Here is a 16,024-nt window from a genome sequence, read left to right as displayed (position 1 = left end):
GCAAACTCTAGGAACCCCACAGGCTCACATGTGAAGAGCTACAGTCAAGAGTAGCACAGGTCAAGGGTTGCACAGAGGCGTGGGTGTTCCAGCTGTGCAGTGACGCAGAAGAGTCAGGCTGAAGTTCAGTGCACAGGCATAGGTGACAGGGCCCTAGGTGAAGCTGTCTCATCTCAATTACAGTTTTAAGGAAAGAAAAAAATAAGACAAATCTAAAATAAGATTTAAAAAATATTTCAACTTTTGTCACATTTGCAGGAATCTTAAACCCTTTGTATCCCCATGCTCATAGGCACTTTTAATAGACAAGGTGCATAGCTTCAATATTCAGGAAGAAGTATATTGTATTGTTGGCAAAGGACAAGAGACTTCTTGCCTCTGATATTTCAGGTTTGTTCAATGCAATAGCCAGTCCCAAGTCTTTTTTTTTTTTTTTTTTTTTTTTTTTTTTCTAGCTGGTTCAGTTGGGCAAGCCTCTGCTCTTTGTCCCTCTCACCCTCCCTCTTGGCCCATTCAATCATATACCTTTCAGAAGCATAAGCACTGAAGTTAGCAAAGTTGCTTGGGTCAGCCTCTTTATTGGCAGTAGTAGAGGTAGAAGAATTGAATAAATCACAAGGCATGTCAGGATAGGCAGGGCCTAGAAGGCCTGGAACGGCTTAAAGGGATCAACCATTTACTCTAAAGAGTTCAGAAGAGTACAATCTGTTAATGGGCCTTTTCCCATGTGGTGATGGGCAGAGTCTCGTTAAGAGTTCCATTCACTGGTGGAAGTGCTTCAGTTTTGTATCCATTCTTGACTGATGTTTCCTTGAAGCCATTTTTTGGAGTTACCACAGTGGTGACAGAACTCAAGGTGACCTCAAGGGATCTTCACTATTGACCTTGGACAATGTGCTGAAGTCAGAAAATCCATCTCCAAACAATTCATTTCAGAAAACAGAAGCAAGGGAGTCTGTTGGTGACTCGCTTGCTGCAAGAACAACTGTTCTGCCAGGAGCAAAAGGGTCCTTGTGCTTCATTGTTTCTCCCAGAGCTTTATTGCTGACGCTGGGTGCAGTGAAAGGGTCAGTACCTGAAAGGGCAAAAGGGTGAATAGAAGGTTGCTTGGGGAATCCATCAACGCAAAGGGATATGAAACTCTGAAGGGACCCGCACCAAATGGGTCGATTTTCCCAAAGGGATCATCCTTGAAAGGATCGCTGCCAGCCGAACAATTGCAGTGAAATAAATACAAGTTTGTGCCCGCAACTGGCTGTGGCAGGGAACTTGCTACCACATGAACGCGATCTTCCTCTTTTGAGTGTTTACCACCGTCAATTTCTGTTCCTTTTTTTTTTTTTTTTTTTTTTTTTTTAGACAGGGTCTTGCTATGCAGTTCATGCTGGCCTTGAGCTCACCTTGTAGCAAGACTGGCATCAGACTCACAACAATTCCCCTGCCTCAGCCTCTTGTGTTCCGGGATTACAGGCATGCACCACCATGCCTGGATTATCAGTGTCAATTTCAGGAGAAACTTCTTCATTAGCAGCTGCAGTCACCACTTCTTTTTCATCAGTCCCATCCGAAAGGGGTACTTGAGGACTCTTTCTTGCTGGAGAATTCTGTGTATGGCCTTAGTCTCTAGGCTGCTCTGGCCTTCAGCTGTGCTTTAAGGTTAACTGCTTCACAGCTACTGTTTCTGAGCCTACAAGAACCTGTCACACCACTTACAAGCATGCTGAGTGGTCTACTGCACCAATTCGATTGATTATGAGACTTTCCAGATCTCTCAGGTCCATCATCCTCATCTGCGTGAACTGATTTTGTGCTGTGAATCTTGCAGGTGCTGTGAAGAGGTTCCAGCCGAGCCTTTCCTGCTCCACACTCTCCTCTAAATCTGCTCTTTCTTGTTGTAGTGGCTCAGCTCTTTAGCTTGGGTCTGTACTGCCTCCTAAGTAGAGATCTGTGATTCTTGAGTACTTACTTCTGCTTTCAAGGATGAGCTTAACTTGGCCTCAGCACATTTCTTTCAGACTTTTTTGAGTTGGTGTTCTAGCTGGGCTTTCTGCTCATCCAGTTAGTCAAGGAGTTTCTGTTCTTGATGTTTCTGGGCCTGTAATTTTGGCAGATTGACATTGTCCCTTTGAACTTCATCTTGAAGTTCCTGAACCTCCACTGTCCTTTATTTCATTGTATTTTCTCCCCACCTAAGGTCCTGTTTCACATTATTATTTCCCTCTGCAGGTCAACCATTCCATTGTCAAGGATATCTATGTCCTTAAGAGCAGAGAGATCTGCACCAGGACTCGATGCTCTGATGTTCTGTGGTAGTCATCTTGTCTGATGGTGGAACCATCTCAGGTCTGAGAATGTGAGGACGATCAATGCATTCTGTTAACTGATGCTCGGTTATGTGAAGAGCCAAAGCAAACTGATCTTTTGAATCCTTCCTATAGTGTTTTGTGCCACGTAATGGCCATATATGGGCTATTAAGTTACAAGTTAAGCCTGTTTTCAGGAAGATTTCATGGACCACCATTCCAGACACAGAGCCAATGTACATCTTTATCTATTTTCAAGAATATTTCAACATATTTCACTTTTTTGCAGGTGACACAACCCATGTTTTTCTTTCACACAGTGGCACCAAAGCTGGAGGCAGGGATTTTGGCACTGGTTCTTTCTCCTGTGCACAGTGGTGGGAAACCAGTTAAAGCGCATCATACTTCAGGGCTTTCTATGGACACCTGAGGATGTGACCCTGCTTGTCTAGCACAAGTGCACAGTGAGATATACTTACATAATTATGACTTAGCAGTGAAAATCTATGCATATGCCAATGAGACTAGCATGTGAGAAAGTAACTATGAGATAACAACCTGTGTTAAAATTGTACAAGAAAGAATAGGCAGCTCATGTGGTCTGTTCTGTTCCATGCTGCCTGCTGTTGCCTTACACATGTGTGTTCTTAACCTGGGGATCTTGTGCAAATTCCATTGAGCTCAGTAGTGGTGGTTGGCAATCAGGTTACTAGTTAACCCTGATCTGCTCCTGTGAGATTTTCTAAGAATGCATTGTTATTCAAATTATGAACTTTGACCACATCCACAGTCCACCCCCACTGCTTCCTCCAGCCCACCAACACCCCCTCACTCAATCTCTACACCTCAAAAGTCCAAAGACACCATGTCTCATGTTCCTAGCACATCACTGGGCTCTGACCATCCTAGTACCCTCATAACGATGGTATTTACATTTTGTCTGTATTTTATTCTGTCACCGTACCTCTGATCGGGTAGGCCTAGGCCAGAGCCTTGATGATGTGCCCACAGTCTCACTTGTTGTGGGACATACCTAGGCAGTGGGCCTCTTTCGCAGGTAGCCTGTTTGCAGCTGAACTGGCAATGGTTTTTCGACCCAGGATGTACATGGCCCAGAAACCCTTCTGGGAGGCCAGTGTACAAGACATGACCCCTAGTCCCTATGCAGATATGAAAGAAGGACCTTGGGCTCATGCTGGATGTATTGATGTGTCTAGATCCGTCCCAGCCTCCACCATGGACAAGGTCACTGTCCAGCACAGTATGGAAGTAGTCTGGTTTGAAACCAGAGCAGATAGGTTAAGCGAATGGGTGGAGTTGTTGGCAGTGTGCTTGCTTATGATGCATGAAATAGACAACCTATATGTGTACGTGGACAGTTGGGCCTTCTTGAGGGGCCTGATGCTCTGGGTGTAGGCTTGGGCAGCACAGAGTCACACATAGGGCACCATCCCTTGTTGCATGCCAGCTTATGGTGAGACTTACGGGACTGTGGCCAAAAGGCTGACCATAGGGTATCATGGTTCAGCATCTAAGCCTCTCGGCTCAATGTGAAATGCCTTAGCAGATATCCAGAGAATGTAGGTGTGAATGCCGCTCATGGTGCTTGATCAGAGAAAGCACCCAAATAGCTGTAATTTGAGCTGAACCTTCAGGGCTGTCTAGAAACACACCAGTTTAGGGGTAGGGTTGCAGCTCATTGGTAGAGTACTTGTCTAGAATTTGGGAGGTCCTGGGTGAGACCCTTAGCATGCACAGGCAAAAAAGCACAACTCACCTGTTAAAGAAGGAGCAATGCATCTTATTTAGAAAGGTCTAATTGAGGCATGTGTGTCCTATTTCTCCATAAAAGGAGAAACCAGCGACAAAGAGATTCTTGAGAGAATTCTGTTGTTGCTGCAAGCCAGACATCTCTGGAGCTTTTTCTGAAGACAGTGGCTTTTGCATAAATGTGTATCCCTCTATGCAGGGCTTTGCAAAATCTTTTCCCACTGATTTCCCTTTTCTACCCTCTCCCCAACTCAGGCAATTCCAGGAAAAGCCTTTTTTTGTTATCTAATGTGCTATACTCATTGTTTAATGAGTTTTCCATACTCAGAAGGGTGATGATGGAGTCTGCCCTGCCACAAAAGGACTTGACATATTAGGCTCACTTGAGGTGGGGTGTGGGAAGGGAGGCTTTCATGGGTGAGGTACCCAGGTTAAAGAATGCTTGTGTGCAGGACCTCAGCAACAAGAGCAGGCAGCACAGAGCAGAGCAGAATGCAAGAGCCACCTGTATCTTTACCTTATATTTTAATACGTGTTATTTTCACCTATTTACATTCTTCATGGTGGCTTCCCTGGAGCATTCATAGCTGTCCACTGTTACATCATGGTTATATAACTGTGCCCCATTGTACACCTGTGCTGATAACAGGGTTGTGTCCTCAAAGTTGCCCAGAAGTGTTCTTATCTGCCCTGAATTTTGACTCAGTCTGAGCGGTTCCCCACATCCCACCCCCTCAAAGGTCAGGGAAGAGTAATTTCCTGCAAGTAGCCCATAAAGCTGACCCCTGCTCACAAAGAAGACAATAGTATAGGGAACCACAGAACACTATCAAACTTATTGCCATCGCAGAGCAGCTTATGGCTATTCAGTGCAGGTGAATCCCAAGGATTCTCACGCTGGTTAAGGGGGTCCTGCTGCAGGGCCTGAATGACACCCCTCACTTGCCAGCATCAGGCAGAGTGTGCATTGCATCCTGTAGACTCCTGTGTGCAGTATGAATATTTTGACAATATTATTAAACAAACCCACTATCATAGGTTATATTTCATTTATTTCTGTTTAGTTAAGTTGCTTTAATTCACACTTTTCTTTTAAGTATACAGATATTTCAGTTTATGTATTTTTTCAAACTATGATATAATTTCATTTTTCTTTAGTTTGAACAGTTCATCTTTATTTTTATTATACTTTTGATGGACAAAAGTCAAACAAAATTTCGTAACATAATAAGAGGAGAATAACAATAGTTAACACACTGAGTATTGCTATCTTTAAAGTAGTTAAGCAATGTACAAGATATGGGACTAAAAATTTCTCCAAGCTATATTAGCGCTAGTCTTTCTTTTCAATGAGCTAAGAGAGGCTAGTAGCATAACAGTTCTGTATTTTGTTTTTCCCTGTCCCTTCCTTCCTTTGCTCTTTCCTCCATTCTAGTTCCCTTTTCCTTTTGGACAATTTCTTCCCATTTCACAAAATCTGTTATGCATTTTGGACGTTATCTACTCTTTCAGTTCATCACACCAGGGACTTACACACGAGTCTGATTTATTTCACTCATGATTATGGTCTGGAGTTGCATCCATTTATCTATACAAATCTCCAGTTTATCCTTCTGAATGCCTGAGTAATACTCCACTGTATGAAAAGACCATATCTTTTTTATTCATTCCTTGGCTGATGGACATTTGAGTTGTTTCCAAGATTTAGCTATTACAAATTGTGCTGCTATAGTCATGGGTGCACCTACATAGCTGTGGTATGATGTTTTTAATTCTTCTGGGAAGATATCCAGCAGAGGAATATCTGGTTCGAATGGGACTTCTAACCTTAGTTTTTTGAGGACTCTCCATGCTGATTTCCACAGTGCCTTAACCAGTCTACCCTCCAATAGTGGGGCACCGTTTCTTTTTCTGCACAGCCCCTCCAATATTTGTTACTGGTTAATTTCTTGATGAAAGCCATTCTTTTTGGGGTGAGATGGAATCTCAGCATTGTTTTAATCTGTATTTCTTTAATGAACAGTGATGTTGAGCGTTTTCTCATATACTTATCTGCCACTTGTATTTCTTCATTTGAGAAGTGTGTGTTTATTCCCATTTTTAGATTGAGTGTTTGAATTTGGGTGGGTTTGGTTGTTTTCAGTTCTTTATGTGTTTTGGATATAAGTCCTTTGTCTGAGGGACAGCAGGCTATACTTTTTTCGCACTCTGTGGGTTGTCATTTCATGATGTTCGTGGTCCCTTTTGCTGTGCAAAAGCTCTTTAATAAGATGAGATCCTGTTTGTTTATTGTTTGTCGTATTTGCAGGGCAGTCTGTGTTTTGTTCATCAAGTCCCTGGCTACACCTAGGTCAAGAATTCTACTCATTTTCTGTTCCAGTAGATTTAGTCTCTTGGTTTTCATATTTAGATCTTTGATCCATTTTGACTTTATAGGGTAGTGCATGGTGAGAGACATGGGTGTGGCTTTCGTCTTTGGCATGTGGAAAGCCAGCTTTCCGGCACATTTATCAAAGAGGCCGTCTTTCTTCCAGGAAATATGTTTGGCCACTTTTTCAAAAATAAGATGGCTGAGTGTGTTTGGAGTTGTGTCTGCGTCTTCTATTCTTTTCTACTTATCCTCAGGTCTGTGTTTTGCCAATATCATGTAGATTTTATCACAGTAGCTCTGTAGTATAATTTCAAGTCAGGGGTTGTGATGTGCCCTGACTTGCCCTTGTTGCCCAGAATTGCTTTTGCTATTCTAGGTCTCTTCTGGTTCCAAATGAATTCTAGGAATGTTTTCTATAATTCTGTGAGGTATGCTAATGGTATTCTGCTTGGGATTGCATTAAATCTGTATAACGAATTTGGGAGTATGGCCATTTTCACAATGTTGGTTCTTCCTATCCATGAACAAGGGATATCTTTCTTTGTTCTGAGAGCCTCTTTGATCTCCTTTTACAGAGAACTGAAATTTTCAGTGCATACATCTTTTATTCCTTTATTAAATTGATGCTTATTTCATTCTTTTAATGCTACTGTGAAGTGTGTGGTTTCCCTAATTTTTCTCTCTGAATTTGTTGTTTACAGGAATGCTACTGATTTTTCTGTGTTGACTTTGTATCCAGCTGCACTATAGAACTTGGTCATTAAATCTAGAAGTTTGTTGGTCAGTTTTGAGGGTTTTCTATGGAGAGTATTACGTTATGTCTGTAAAGATTAATATTTTAACTTCTACTTTTTCTACCCTTATTCTTTTTATTTCTTTCTCTTGTCTAATTGCTGAGGGTATTATTTCCAGAGCAATATTGAAAAAGGTCAGTGACAGTGTATACTCTTGTCTTGTACCTCATTTAGAGTAAAAGCTTTCACTTTTTGCTCAGTTAGTATGACGTTGGCTGTCAGTTGTCATAGATGGCTCTTCTCAGATTGATATAAAGCCATTATATTCCCATTTTCAGTAGTTTTTTTAAAAATCATGAATGGGTGTTGGACTTTGTGAAATGCTTTCTTTGCATCTATTGAGATTGTCATATCGTTTTTGTCCTTGACTCTGTTAACATGGTGTATTATATTTATTGATTTGCATATATTGAATCATTCCTGCATGCCTGAAATGAATCCTACTTTATCAACGTTTTAATCCTCTTAACGATTTGCTGCATTCTGTTTGCCAGTATCTTACTGAGGATTTTTGCATCTATATTCGTTAGGGAGATTGGCTTGCAGTTTGCTTTCTTCTGTGGCTTTGATATGTGGGGAATGCTTGCTTCCCAGGAATGAATTTGGGAGTATTGCTTCTTTTTCAATTTCATTAAAAAGACTGAGAAGTAGTGATGCTGGGTTTTTCTAAATTTCCTGTAGATTTCAGCAGTGATTCAGGGACTGGAGTTTTTTTTTTTTTTTTTATGGTAGGTTTTTAACTACATCTTCAAATTCATTCACTGATATTAGTTTATTTAGAGTATTTGTATCTTCTTGGTTCAGCTGTGGAAATTCACGTGTATTCAGGAATCTTTCCATTTCTCCTGTGTTTCCCATCTTACTAGAACATGGGCTTTCAGAGTAGGTATAGATTGTCTCCTGAATCAGCAGGGTGATCTCACCCTTTTCACTCCTAATTGCATGGATGCAAGTCTTTTTATTTAAATAAGGCTGGCTAAAGGTTTGTCAATTCTGCTCACTCTTTCAAACAACTCTGATTCATTGATTCTTTCTATTGGTTTCTTAGTCTCATTGCATGGATTTCTATTCTGATATTTATAATTTGCTCCCTCATATGAGTTTTAGGTTTGACTCACTCTTCTTTTTCTAGTAGCTTGAGGTTCAATATTAGGTTATTTATTTGAGCTCACTCCATTTTTCTGATACAGGAATCCAACACTATACATTTCCCTTGTGGATTGCTTTCATTGCATCCCATAAGCTCTGGCATGCTATATTTGCCTTGTCATTCTATTCTTTGACTTTCATTCTAAGAATTTCTTGGTGAATCAAATATGGCTCTAGCATGTAGCATACTGCCTAATCTTGCTTCCTTTTGCGGGGTGGGATTTGAGACAGGGTCTCACTGTGTACTTCAGACAGGCCTTCAACTCACCATGAAGCCCAGGCTGGCCATGAACTCAGTGATCCTCCCGACTCAACCTCCTGAGTGCTGGGCTTACAGGTGTGAACCACCATGCCCAGCACAATCTTGCTTCTTGACCAATTCTGTCACTCTGTTTCTTTTGATTGGTGGATTATGACCACATACCTTGATGATTATAACATATTTATTAAATTATCCTTGTCATTTTTTTTCTTGTTGTTTGTCCTCTCCACAAACCGCTGCTTGCTTTTTTTTTTTTTTTTTTTTTTTTTTTGCCTCATTGATGCTTACTGTTAGGGTTTATAGAGTTGTAGTCCTTGTTATACATATATAGATTGTCCTTCAGAATATTTTGAAGCACTAGTTTGGTGGTCATCAATTTTTCAAGTGTTCTTTCACTTGAAGAACACTTGAAGTTCTTGGAGTATCTTCTTTCTCCAACAAATTTGAAAGATGGTTTTGCAGTGTGCAACAATCCGGGTTGAAAGTTATTTCCTCGTGAGGGTCTGTGGTGTAATGGTTAGCACTCTGGACTCTTGAGAGTTGTTTCCTTCTAGGGCTTGAAACACTTCAGTCCAAGCTTTCCTTGACTTGAGGGTATGTATTGTGTGGTCTGTTGTGATTTTGATGTGCTTTCTTTCATTGATGAGTTGTTTCCTCTAATAGATTTTAATATTCTGTTCTAGTGCTGAATTTCTGGAATCTTCATTATTATATGAGTTGTAGGATTTTTCTGATCATGCTTAGCTGGAATTCTATATGTCGCACTTAACTCTATGTCAGATTATTTTCCCTGTGTGGGAAGTTTTCTGCCATCTCTTCAGTGAACAGGTTTTTTATATCATTTGCACGATCTCTTGCTTTTTTATTGACTTTGTTCCATCTTATATTATTCCTCTTCATATCACCTAGCAGCTGTTGGATTGAGTTTTTGTGCTACCTTGTTATTTGTGAGAGTTTTTTCTCTTCATGAACACTAACCGCTAACCACCGGTCACTAGACTGACCTGTGTTCTGTATCTGATATTCCATCCTCTTGTTGCTTCATTCGCTGCATATACTATCAGTGGAAATTTTAACCTTTTGGATATCTGTTTGAGTCTGTTTCATGGGTTCCATTTCTTCCCTATATTGAGTATTCACAATTTCTAATATTTTCCTCCTCCATTTTTTTTTATCTTTATCTGCTCTAGAGTCACTAATCATATCTTTTATTATGATCATCATCTCTGTAGTTATCTGAGAAAGTATTTCTCCTGGAATTTTTAAAGCCTCATTCATCTGATTTATTCTTTTCACTGCTACCCCTTCAGAAAGGCCAGGTGAGTGGGTTTCAAATTCTTCCACCTCATTACCCCCTGGGTTTGCCATTAGTGCAATGGAAGTCTGTGGTTGCTTTTGGCTTAAGTGCCTTGTCCTTTATTCTTTTTTCAATTTCATTTCTGGGTTGATGCTTGTAAACTGTGTGTGGCAAGTAGCTCAGTTACTAGTGTTTAGAACCTTGAGGGAATAACTACTTCTCAAAGATGTCTGCAAGGTGAAGCTTCCCTTTGTCTTCTGAGTACGTTGCATGATCCTACCTCTTCAATTTATTATTGGGGTTCAGAAACTGCTGCCTATTTATCCTAGCCCCTGGTCCTTTGCCAATGGCCTATAACATGGTTTATGAGCCTTAGGCCATGCCACTCTTAGCCTACTGGGAAGAACAACTGATGAGAACAATCACGTCACCTTGGCTAAAGTAGTACAACTGGCAATAACAATAGCATCAAACACAACCTAGGTAATGATGAACTGTGATCACTATTGATTTGCCACTTTGGACCATAAGAACTATCTTTGTGGTAATTTAACAAACCTAAAACAAACTAGACATTGAGTACAGTAAGTAGCCATTGTTATTATAATTTCACCCATACTCAAGGGAGAAAATTTAAAAGGGACTGGGAGAAAAATATAGACATAGAATGAGAGGAAGATACTAGAAGCAAGTCTGGATTACAAAGGAAGATTACACAAACATTTTAGAAATGATGAAGAAGACAGGAGGGAAAGAGTAGGAATAGAACATAAAACTAACACAAAAACTAGAAATGATCATAATTATAAAAATAAAAATAAACAGTCTAGAAACAAGAAAATAAAACAAACAAAGAAGAAACAAGATAAGGAAAAAATAGGAAAAAAGCAGTGTACTTCAAGCTGTGTCTCTGCTGTCACTGGTACACAAACGGGGCACACAGAACCCAGACCTGTATTGATTAAGCCCTACAAGCCAGTCATATGTATATGGTGAGGTAGTGCACAACTGCAGCAAGCCTGCACCTTTATTTCTGGAGCCCAGGCTAGTTTCCACGTGTGAGGCTGTAGAATACAAGAAAATGTTACCAAGCCCAATCTGGCAACAAAGAAAAACGATTATACATCACAACCAAGTGAAACTTAACGCAAGAATATAAAGCAGTGAAAGTCATGAAAACCCACCTGGGGAGGCCAGAATGACATGGTCCTCATGCAGAAAAAGCATTTGGGAAATGCAGCATCCTCTCCAAATACACATGTAAACTAATTCGGAATAGAAGAGACCTTCCTCAATTTGATGAAGGAAATGTATGAGAAACCCGTAGCTGTGAGATTGAATCAAGTTGTTTGCACAAAGATTAATTTATATCTACTAATTTTGAGGGTTCCTGTTATAATGATAACACAGCTGTATTTACTCATCTGTTGCTTTCACCTATACAGTTCTTTGGATTTTAATAATTCACCTGTGGCAGCTAAATATTCATCCTTGACACTAAAATCCTGTAGATCCTCTTAGACTTCTACATATACAATTAGGTGCACTGTGAAAAATAGCAATTTTATCTCTTCCTTTTTTTTTTTTTTTTTTTTTTTTGCTTTTTTACTTGTTTGTTTGTTGAGACAGGGTTATGTTATATAGTTTAGGCTTGCCTTGAATTCACTGTGTAGCCCAGGCTGGTCTTAAACTTACTGCAGTCCTCCTGCCTCAGCCTCCTGAGTGCTAGGATTACAGGTGTGTGCAGTCATGCCTGGCTTAAATGTTTTATTTCTTTTTTTTTCCTTATTACACTGTCTAGGACTATCTGTAAGATGTTGAAAGATGTGCTATTATACGGCATGCTAGCATGCCCAAGCCTTGGGTTCAGTCATCAGCACCTCCAAAAACCACAGAAATTGGCAATCACCTTTGCTTTAAAGTGATCGAGGTTAATGTCACCAGCAATAACTCCCATTAATATCAAGAAGACTGGCAAATCTTTCACAGATTCCCCCCTTAGGTCCATAATTTCAGTCTTCCTTAGAAAACAGGCAAAGCAAATTTAGGTAGTTCTACAATGAGCATTGAGGTTATGGAAAGACGGAGAAACTGTCAAGTTGGTGAAGACCACAGACATCAGTGCAGTGTGGTGCCTAGGGGAAAGAGCACTAATGGAAAGACTGGTGTGGTCGCAGTGTCTGGGGCTGGTTTGTAGAACACTTGCCCAGCGTGCATGAAGTCCTGGGTCTAATCCCCAGCACCACGATGAGAAAGTAAATAAATATGTCAATAAAATTTACAAGACTTAAAATCACTTCTTTTTCTGTTTTTTTGAGAAATATTCTCACTACGCTAGTCAGGTTGGCCTTGAACTCACTTCACCGCCCAGGCTGAGCTCAAACTTGCAGCAATCCTCCTGACTCAGCCTCCCAATTCCTGAGGTTACAGGTGTGCGCCACCACGTCCAGCAAAACACTTCTAATGATGAAGGGCCGGATGTTTGTTTCTTTGTTTTAATTTCTCATCTGTCCTGGAATAATTCTTTTGCAATATGCAATAACTGAATTCCTATAAAAATGCATGTCTTAGATTATATTATTACATGTGTCCACAATAAGATACGGTTATGTTTCAAATTCCTGTACTTTCTAAATACTCTCAACTTTTACCTTATCTGTACTGACCTCACTGAGGACCATTAACAATAGTACACAGGCGAAGGTTTGTGGACCTCTGCTCTAGAATTCAGAAGTGAATGTGGATGTATAAAAACAGGTGCATTTAAAAAAAAAGGCGTGGGGCTGGGGATTTAGCTCAGCGGCAAAAGCGCCTGCCTGGCAAGCGCAAGGTCGTGAGTTCGGTTCCCGGTACCGGAGAAAAACCAAAAAAAATAAAAAAATAAAAAAATAAAAAAAAATAAATAAAAAAAAAGGCGTGCTAAAAAGGTGCATTAAAAATGGTGTGTTAGGGCTGGGGATTTAGCTCAGCGGCAAAAAGCGCCTGCCTGGCAAGCGCAAGGTCGTGAGTTCGGTTCCCGGTACCGGAGAAAAACCAAAAAAAAACAAAAAACAAAAAACGGTGTGTTAAAATTTGGTTATATGAGAAAGGTGCTATTGTTGATGAGTAAGAGAAGAAATGGCCTATGATCCCATAATCTAGGGTCGATAATTATAGACCTCACCCAGGCACTGGGAGACACAAGTCTTGTTTAATAGAGAAAAAGATAAACAAAGGGCGATGTTCACACAAAAGACAACTGATTTTTTCCTTCAGTTCCCGCGCATACATACAGCAGTTCCCTTGTCCATGGGGATTATCGTTCCAAGGTCTGAACCGATGCTTGAAACCAGAGACAGTAGATTTTTAAATAGACTACTTTTCTTTATACAGATATACCTATGATAAATGTTAGTCTATAAATTAGACACAGTAAAGATTAACCACAAAAAATAATGAACTAGAACATGTATAGTGTAAGACAAAATGGTCCTGTCTCTGTGTTTTGTTCTTTTTGAGATAGGGTCTCCCTGTGTCGTTAAGGTGGACCTTGAATTCACTATGTAGCAGAGGCTGGAATCAAACTCACAGCAATCCTCCTGCTTCAGCCTAACAAGTGCTGGGATTACCGGCGTGCACCACCACGCCCTGCAACTCTCTCTGTCCTGGACTACACTTGCCCCTCTTCTGATGGCAGGAGATGACGCGGTGCCCGTGCGGTGAGATGAGGTGGGAGGTGATGTCAGCTCCATAATACAGTATGAGGGGAGTACGCGAGTGTTACTTGAACACAAGTACCAAAGTGCTGTAGCAGCTGACCTAAGGAACTAATTGGAAAGAGGGATGGCTCCTGTCGCCCACGAATGGAGCAGGACACACCAAGATTTCATCACGCTACCCGGAATGCACACAATTTAAAACTCAGGAATTGCTTACTTCTACAAGTTTTCCCATAGTATTTTTGAACCCCAGTTGAACACAAGTAACCAAAACCACAGAATATGGAGTCGTGGATAAGAGGTAACAACTGTATTTAATTTCACCGAAAGTCTGGCACTGTCTTTCATCACAGGAAATATAGTATGGCCTTGCTCTGTAGCATCTCCAAGGTGAGACAAACATTTAAACTTCTTCAAGATTCAGCAAGTCTCAATCTGCTGAGTAAGTTACCCTTTGCTTGACCTTCCCCATCTCTATTCCAGCCTTAGCAGTGTGGTGCAGATCTAAAATGTGTCTGGCACTCTCGTGTTCAGAGGTGGAGTCTGAGGGGACAAGGCGTGTCACCATGCAGTCCCTTTGGAGAGCACAGCCCCTCCATGGGGCCTCTGTGCTCCCTCCTTCCTGACTGCCATAAGATGAACAGCTTTCTCCACTGAGCTCTTCCACCATGATGATCCTGCCTTGGAGCCCGAGGAGTCAGCGGCATTGAACCTCTCCTTTACATGATGGGTGTCGGGGATTTTGCCTCAGCCCCGAGAAAGCTGACTCACACACCCAAGTCGGGTGTGTCTGTGAAACATTCAGACCACGGAAGCATAACTAGGGCCTTCTCCTGCCCTTCACTGGGCTGTAGGATGGCAAAGGACAGGAATGAAATGAGTGTCTATTTCCCCCATTCTGAAGATCGAAGTCAGGGCCTGTGCATTCTCCACCAGGGCTCTAGCACTGCTCTATGCCCTCTGGCCCTTAAGGTTCTTTCCGGAGCATGCCATGCCATGATGCTCTGCAGGGCTTCTGGGTAGGACTGCGGACAATAACTGTCAAATTAACCCCGGTCCACCCTAGTGACAAGATATTTATAGAAGTGGTATTCCATGATATATTTACAACCTTTGCATGAGGCACATGAAAAAGATGGAATTGTGATCTGTCACTGTGTATCAGTTGATGCCTTTATCCTCTAGCTGGGGGAGGTGATAGGGAATTGGCTAGAAAAGTACAGTAGGTCTGGGGATATAGCTCAGTGACACAAGCACATGCCTAGTAAGTGCAAGGTCCCGAGTTCAATTCCTGGTACCAAAGAAAAGAAAGAAAGAAAGAAAGAAAGAAAGAAAGAAAGAAAGAAAGAAAGAAAGAAAGAAAGAAAGAAAAGGTAAAGTCCCCAGATGATTTAGCTGTGTAAAACCTGGAATCAAGGCAGAGGAAGAACAAAAGGCAGTACACTCAAACTCTCCAAGTCCTAAAAATTCAATTACCACAGTACACCTTGCCACAATGCTGCATCTCTAACTCTGTGGTCGCTCACCTGCCTGTGCTGGCACAGGATGGGTCCAGCCCTGAAGCCTGGGCTTCAGCCTGCCAGACGTTCCCTGTGCTCCATTCCTTCAGCGGTGCATCCCGCCAGGGTTCACAGCACTCCGTCAGAGCTGGCACACAGGAATGAGGACTCTGTCAGTTGAAAGGCATTCTCTGGGAGAATGCTACCTACCCAGGACAAAAATCCTTGACACAGTACTGCTTTTCATATATATATATATGCCCTTAAATTGTTTTTACATGTTTTTATCCTCTTGGCTCAGTCTCCTAAGGGCTGGAAAGTTCTTAAATTCTTGAACACAGGATAGTTCTTTCTCCTGAACCCTTAGAAGAAGGAGCCAAAGGGATTATTTCTCCTGTATGTTAGAACTTTAGGAAATGAAGAAAGTTCTAGAACTTTTATTGAAGAGGATTAGAGTCCTGTTAAGAGACACAGATATAAGTATTCCACTTGTTGTCTCGTGTGAAGCTGTGAAGTTTCAACTTGAGAAAGCTCCCTCTCCATGACTTTTCTCCCAGGAATGCCAATCACTGCACTGACCAATGCCTGCAGCGCACGTGGACAGGCAGAGGCTCACTCTGCTCTCACTGCTGTGGCTTCTACACCCTCATCTGGGAAGGTGGCTCTCACAAGGGCCGTTTCCAGCAGAGCAACCTAGCGTTGTCCCGGCTGCATCCCAGTTCCTGCTGAATGCCCTGCTGCGCTGTTGGTGCCCTCTTCTTCCCTTGTTCTTCACAAAGGGCGCTCTTAGCCCTCTGCTCAAGCTAAGTGCTGCTGAGTCGCTCTTTTTCCCCATCAGGAAGGCAGGGGAACTGAGGTCCTGGGGAGCAAGGCACACAGGA

The 16,024-nt window shown here is 41.6% G+C and overlaps 1 pseudogene; it reads right to left on the bottom strand.

The window, feature by feature from the left end:
• Nucleotides 1-298: 298 nt before the first annotated feature.
• Nucleotides 299-2,677, bottom strand: LOC102003901 (annotated as a pseudogene).
• Between the last annotated feature and the right edge of the window lie 13,347 nt (nucleotides 2,678-16,024).

The sequence above is a fragment of the Chinchilla lanigera genome, unplaced genomic scaffold, assembly GCF_000276665.1.
Source record: "Chinchilla lanigera isolate Chin_1 unplaced genomic scaffold, ChiLan1.0 scaffold00032, whole genome shotgun sequence".
NCBI classification, from domain to species: domain Eukaryota; kingdom Metazoa; phylum Chordata; class Mammalia; order Rodentia; family Chinchillidae; genus Chinchilla; species Chinchilla lanigera.
The sequence above is the reverse complement of the archived record's forward strand: the minus strand, read 5'-3'. Positions and strand labels throughout refer to the sequence as shown.